Source organism: Hibiscus syriacus, unplaced genomic scaffold (genome assembly GCF_006381635.1).
Source record: "Hibiscus syriacus cultivar Baekdansim isolate YM2019G1 unplaced genomic scaffold, ASM638163v2 tig00016065_pilon, whole genome shotgun sequence".
In the NCBI taxonomy this organism is placed as follows: Eukaryota; Viridiplantae; Streptophyta; class Magnoliopsida; order Malvales; family Malvaceae; genus Hibiscus; species Hibiscus syriacus.
Genome location: NW_024062380.1, coordinates 678,354 through 685,670, shown reverse-complemented (window position 1 = coordinate 685,670; position 7,317 = coordinate 678,354).

Genomic DNA, 7,317 nt, shown 5'->3' with positions numbered 1-7,317 from the left:
ATAAGGGCCTAATATTAAAACGATTAATGATGAGATAATTACGCAAATCCCTCTTTATAATCTAAGTTAACTTAACCATCCAATATTTACCTTCGTTAAGAATAAGCATTGACATATTGTGTGGGCTTTGCCAAAGCATTGACACATAAATCTATCTTGGTTAAACGCGAAGAATAAGCAAGTGATATTCACCGGTTGAAATATTGGTAATAACTTAGCTAGGTTATTCTAATAGGATTAGAAACCTAGAGGTTAAATATTTGGATAAGTCATGAGATGACTTGAACAAAAGTTGTTCACCAAAATGAGGAGTTACATGAGATGTAACTAGTTAAGTGTTACTTACCTAAATAATCACTATCCTAAAAGAAAAGCTAAAGTTGATTTAGGAAATTGATGTATTATGGATCCTCACCCACTAGAAAAATTTTCGTTGAATTTTTCCGAAATTAAAACAAAGATGGTTTTTAATTTTGAGTAAAATAGTGGGAGTAATTTGTAAATAAAGTCGTATTTATAAATTTTAATTCGGTAAATTTACTTACTTTAATATTTCCATTATTGTAGATTTAATGGAAAACAATACTTTATCACTGCGATCACTCCTTGAGAAGGATAAACTTAATGGCATAAATTTCCTTGACTGGTTTCGTAATTTGAGAATTGTTCTCAAACAGGAAATGAAGGAATATGTCATTGAGGAACCTGTTCCTGATGAACCGGTAGCTAATGCTTCAAAAGATGACAAAGACAAATTAAAGGAACATATAGATGATATTGTAGATATTGGATGTCTAATGCTTGCCACCATGACTCCTGAGCTTCAGAAGCAACATGAGGACATGGTTGCATATGAGATGATTCAAAATCTCAAAGAAATATATGAAGGGAAAGCACGTCAAGTGAGATATGAGACCTCTAAAGCTCTATTTCAATGTAAAATGGCAGAGGGGACTCCTGTAGGAGCTCATGTCATCAAGATGATGGGTTACATCCAAACGTTGGAAAAGCTGGGATTTTCTCTCAAAGATGAATTTGCTACCAAAGTTATCCTGCAATCGTTGCCAGATAGCTTTAGCCAATTTGTCCTTAATTTCAACATGAATGAAATTAACAAAACTTTGCCACAGTTACTTGGCATGTTATGAACTGCTGAAAGTAACATGAAAAAGGTTGGACCTAAGCCCATTCTGATGGTCCACAAGGACAAAGGAAATGGAAAGAAAAAGGTAGTGGCAAAGTCTAAGGGAAATGGTAAGACCAAACCAAAAGGGAAAAATGCATTGAAACCCAAAGGGTGAGTTAGCAAAGAAGGAAAATGTTTCAATTGCGATAAGACTGGACACTGAGAGAAATTGCCCTGTTTACCTTGATGAGGTCAAGAAGGCAAAAGCAAACGTAACGTTTGTTTCAGGTATTTATGTTATTGATGTTAATTTGTCAACATCTACTTCTTGGGTAATAGATACCGGTTGTGGTTCTCATATTTGTACTTTTGTACAAGGACTACAAAAGAGAAGGAATCTGGCTAAAGGAGACGTGGACCTACGAGTGGGAAATAGAGCAAGAGTTGCTGCATTATCTATAGGGACATATGTTTTATCTTTGCCTAGTGGACTTGATTTAAATTTAGAGGATTGTTATTATGTGCCTAGTTTGACTAAGAACATTATTTCTATTTCTTGTTTGGACAAGATTGGCTTTAAGATTATTATTAAGAATAATTGTTATTCTTTTTATCTCAATAGTGTTTTTTATGGTTTGGCACAATTGATTAATGGTCTCTATCTTTTGGATCAAGATAACACCATTTATAACATAAATACTAAGAGATCAAAAACAAATGACTCGAATCAAACTTATCTTTGGCATTGTCATTTAGGTCATATAAGTGAGAAACACATATAAAAACTTAATAAAGATGTATTCTTAGATTCATTTGTTTTCGAACAATATGATGTATGCAAATCTTGCTTGTTGGGAAAAATGACTAAAGCTCCTTTTAATAGTAAAGGTGAGTGAGCAAATGATTTATTGGGGTTAATGCATAGTGATGTATGTGGACTAATGAATACACAAGCCAGAGGTGGATTCCATTACTTCATTACTTTTACCGATGACTTCAGTCGGTATTGGTATATTTATCTTATGCGCCATAAATCTGAAACCCTTGAAAAGTTTAAGGAATTTAAAAATGAAGTACAAAATCAACTAGGAAAGAGTATTAAGGCACTTCGATCAGATCGAGGTGGAGAATACTTAAGCATAGAGTTTGATGAACTCCTAAAAGAATGTAGGATTGTCTCACACCTTACACCACCTGGTACACCACAGTGGAATAGAGTTTCTGAAAGAAGGAATCGAACACTGTTAGACATGGTTCGATCAATGATGAGTCATAGTGATCTTTCGACTTCTTTTTGGGGACATGCACTTGAAACAGCCGTTTTCACACTAAATCGTGTTCTATCTAAATCGGTTTAAAAGACACCATACGAGATATGGAATGGAAACGTCCTAGTATGTCTTTTATGAATATTTGGGGTTGTGAAGCTTATGTAAAACATCAGATGTCTATAAAGCTCGAACCTAAATCTGATAAGTGTATATTTGTTGGATATCCTAAAGAAACTAAGGGATATTATTTCTTCAACCCTAACGAGAACAAAGTGTTTGTTGCTCGAATAGGAGTTTTTCTCGAAAGATAATTTCTCTCAAAGAAAGGGAAGGGTAGAAATATTGAACTTGGAGAAGTTCAAGAGCAACAAATAAATGAACCTAAAGATGAGCATGTTTCATAAGTTGTTAAGGAGCATTAAACAGATTTAAAAACACAATCACTGCGTAGATCCACATGAGAACATCGTGCACCTGAGAGATTTGGATTTCTCATTACGACACATGGAGATGTTCTTCTTATGGATCAAGATTAGCCTAGGACTTATCAAGAGGTAGTGTCTAGCCCAGACTCTGAGAAATAGCTTGAAGCCATGAGATCTGAGAGGAATTCCATGTCAATAAACCAAGTATGGACTTTGGTTGAACCACGTGAAGGGGTTAAACCTATAGGGTGTAAATGGGTTTTCAAGAAGAACACCGATATAGATGGTAATGTATAAACATACAAGGGGGCGATTAGTCGCTAAAGGTATTTAACAAGTTCATGGTGTAGACTATGACGAAACATTCTCCCCTGTAGCTATGTTTAAGTCCATCCAGATCCTGCTCGCAGTAGCTGAATTCCATGATTATGACACAACCAGAAGGTGTTGTATTTCCAGGCAATACTGGAAAGGTTTGTAAGTTACAGAGGTCTATTTATGGACTAAAGCAAGCTTCTCGAAGTTGGAATCTTCGTTTCAATGATGCAATCAAAGAGTTTGGTTTTATCAGAAATGAAGAGAGCCTTGTGTTTATAAGAAGGCTAGTGGGAGCATTGTTTCTTTCCTAATCATATATGTAGACGACATACTCATCATAGGAAATGATATACATACTTTACAGTCTGTTAAGACTTGGTTAAGTAGTTGTTTTTCTATGAAAGATTTGGGTGAGGCAGCATATATCTTAGGAGTTAAGATCTATAGAGATAGATCAAGACGACTTCTAGGTCTGAGTCAAAGTACATATATAGGCAAAGTGCTGAAAAGGTTCAGTATGGAAGAATCCAAGAAAGGATTTTTGCCTATGAGGCATGACATTTCTCTTTCTAAGGAAATATGTCCTTCAACTCCACTAGAAAGAGAACGGATGAATAAGATTCTATATGCTTCAGTTATTGGTTCTATAATGTATGCCATGATATGTACTCGACCAGATGTATCATATGCTCTAAGCATGACGAGTCGGTATCAAGCAAACCCTGGTGAAAATCACTGGGTTGCGATTAAAAATATCCTTAAGTCCTTAAGAAGAACTAAGGATAAATTTATTGTCTATGGAGGGGGGAAAGAGCTTAGTATAAAAGGTTATACTGATGCTAGCTTTCAAACTGACATGGATGACTCACGATCGTAATCGAGTTTTGTGTTTTGTCTTAATGGAGGTGCTGTGAACTGGAAAAGTTTGAAGCAAGACACAGTGGCTGATTCTACAACAGAGGCTAAATACATTGCAGCCAGTGAAGCTGCAAAAGAGGCTATTTGGATCAAGAAGTTCATATCGGAATTAGGGGTTGTTCCCAGCATATCGGATGTTGTATAACTCCATTGTGACAATAATGGAGCCGTTGCACAAGCAAAGGAACCAAGATCTCATCAACGATCCAAACATATTCTTAGGCCCTTTCATCTCATTCGAGAGATCATTGATCGAGGAGATATGGAAATATATAGAGTACACACGAATGACAATATTGCTGATCCCTTGACAAAGCCTCTTACACAGCAGAGGCATGATTGTCACACTGAGTCACTCGGTATTAGATATATGAGTGATTGGTCTTACTTCTAGTGGGAGATTGTTAGAGTATGCTCAAAGACTGATCATATGATAATTGTAATAATAATTTTATTTACCAATTTTATTGAATAAAGGCATTGTCGCTATTATTTTCATATATGTGTTTAACATAAACTAGAAGATAATAAAGTCCATATAATGACATAATTGTTATTATTAAAAGATCCCTAGTCAAGTATTATTATGGGCATGGAAAATAATAATACGCTTAAGACTAACATGTTATTGATTGATGACAATGAGTTGTCATTGACATAGAGATGTCAGAATTGATACATGATTATATTGTTAGAGAACAATGTATTGGATTGAACGACCATGAGCATATGTCTTGGATTATTATGTGACAGTCATAGCATTGCTCTTGGTGATGACTATATGTATGATCCTCGGACTTGAGATCAATACTATCCCAACATATATTGTTGTATGTTTTGATACAGCCAAACAAGCTCCGTAACTGGTTGCTCTATAAAGACTGTTATTGAATATATCTCAATACATGTAGTGGGTGTGTATGATTAAGATATGATTTGTCCTTCCAACATAATAGGAAATATATAGGCCACTTGATTGAGTAAGACTAGAAATGCATGGCCATGCTCGAATAAGTTGATATGAGATATCATAAACTATTTGTTAATTAAAGTCTACTCTAGATATCAAGAAACAATAGATGGGCTATACAAGTGTGACTATTCCAAGACTTGTGCCTATTCTAGATATAAAGGACATAAGGATGTAATACATAAAAGTGTAATCACCAAGATGATATGTCGAATCATATTTTCTTGTAACTTAGGTGACAATGATATATTGCTAGATGTCACTCATTGTATGTAATATTAGAATTGTTTAAATAATTACTACTAACGTTACAAGAACCTACAAGGTCACACCCTAGGATTGAAACGAGCAAAGATGTACAATTTGTTGTTTGTTACTAAAATATATGTTTTTAGTAATCCCAAATATTTAATTTCAATTAATTAATTAAATATAGATTTAATTAATTTGAAATAATAAAACCCTAATATGATTTGGTTAACTTGGCTATAAAAGGGTGTGTTAGGTCTAGTAGCCGTTTTTTAAACAAACACACAAACCCTTCAGCCATTTTCTCTCAAAATAGTTTTAGGAAAAAAAAATGCTCTCAATCAGGTGAACTGAGTAGAGACCAAGATGTGATTTCGTGGAGGGTTTCGATTCGAATCAATCTACACCACCGTATTCACTGCTGTTCTTGTTGTTTTCAAGGGACCCACTGTAAGTATTCGCATCTCTTCCCCCCGATTTCGATTTTTCGTACTTGGATCACTGGTGAGATTGTCGAGTTTTGTTTCCGCTACGCCATGGGGTGCACCGACGTTCCCAACAAATCCAATGGAGAATGTCAGCACCATCACTCTTCAAAGCGACAGAATAATGGTGCCACTTGTTCCAAAAGATGAAGCAATCTAAAAAGAGAAGAATACTGTTGATTCAGGATCCCAAAAGAAGAGTGACGAAGTAAAAACGGATCCAACGCCATCTCTCTATGACGTGCCACCACCTTTTCCATCGAGGTTAGTAAAAAGAGATAAACAAACTAAGGAAAAGGAAATAGTAGACGTATTTCAGAAGGTGGAAATCAATATACCTCTCCTCGAGGTTATCAGAAAGGTTCCAAGATATGCACGATTTCTAAAGGATCTTTGTACAATAAAGATGAAGCTTTCTGGGTCGAAAAGGAGAATTTGGGAGAACATGTCTCACTCTTCTTCCAACGAAAGTTACCACCGAAACTAAAAGACCAAGGTATGTTCGTAATACCTTGTAAAATTGGTAACGTTGGGATAAAACAAGTCATGTGTGACCTTGGCGCTTCTATTAATGTAATACCTCTATCTATTTACAATATGATTACTAATGAGCTTTTGAAGGATACAAAAATATCAATTCAGTTTTCTGACAGACTGTGATCTATCCGGATGGATTCTTAGAGAATGTACTAGTAGAGGTAAATGAATTAATATTTCCCTCCGACTTTTATATAATTGACATGGAGAATGATCGTACAAGCACATCTTCTAATATCCTATTGGATAGTCCTTTCCTAAGTACTACACACACGAAGATTGACGTAAGAACCATGATTTTAACAATTGAATTTAATAGTGAGATCGTTAAGTTTGATGTATATAAGGCAATGAGATACCCTGACATAGTGGAGATTATAAATTCTGTTGATATAATTGATCATTTGGCTGATAAATTTTTAAGGAGTAATCTTTCCTTTGATTTATGCAGGGAGTTAGAAGATCATGATGAGGAAGTATATTCAGATTATACAGAATTAAAATTTATTTCTTCTAAGACTAAGGTTCTGCCTTTTGTTTTGCATGCACCTGAAGTTGAACTGAAACCATTGTCGAATCACTTGAAGTACGCTTTCTTTAGGGCGAATAATATTTTTCTAGTGATCATATCGAAAGGATTGGCCAAAGAAGAAGAAAATGAATTAATAACGATTTTGCGCGCATATAAGGATGCTATAGGATGTACCATATAAAAGGATTAAGTCCATCCACATGTATGCATAAAATTAAAACCTAAGAATGAGCAAAACCGACCCGTGAAGGCCAACGCCAACTAAAGCCACCAATGATGGAGGTAGTACAAAAGTATATACGAAAACTCCTTGATGCATATATTATATATCCAATTTCGGATAGTAAATGGGTAAGTCTGACACATGTAGTTCCTAAAAACAGGAGTTATTATGATCGAAAATTCTGAAGGAGTATTTGTACCAACACGAGTTTAGAATGGATGGAGGGTCTGCATCGATTACAGGAAGTTGAATTCATTAACACG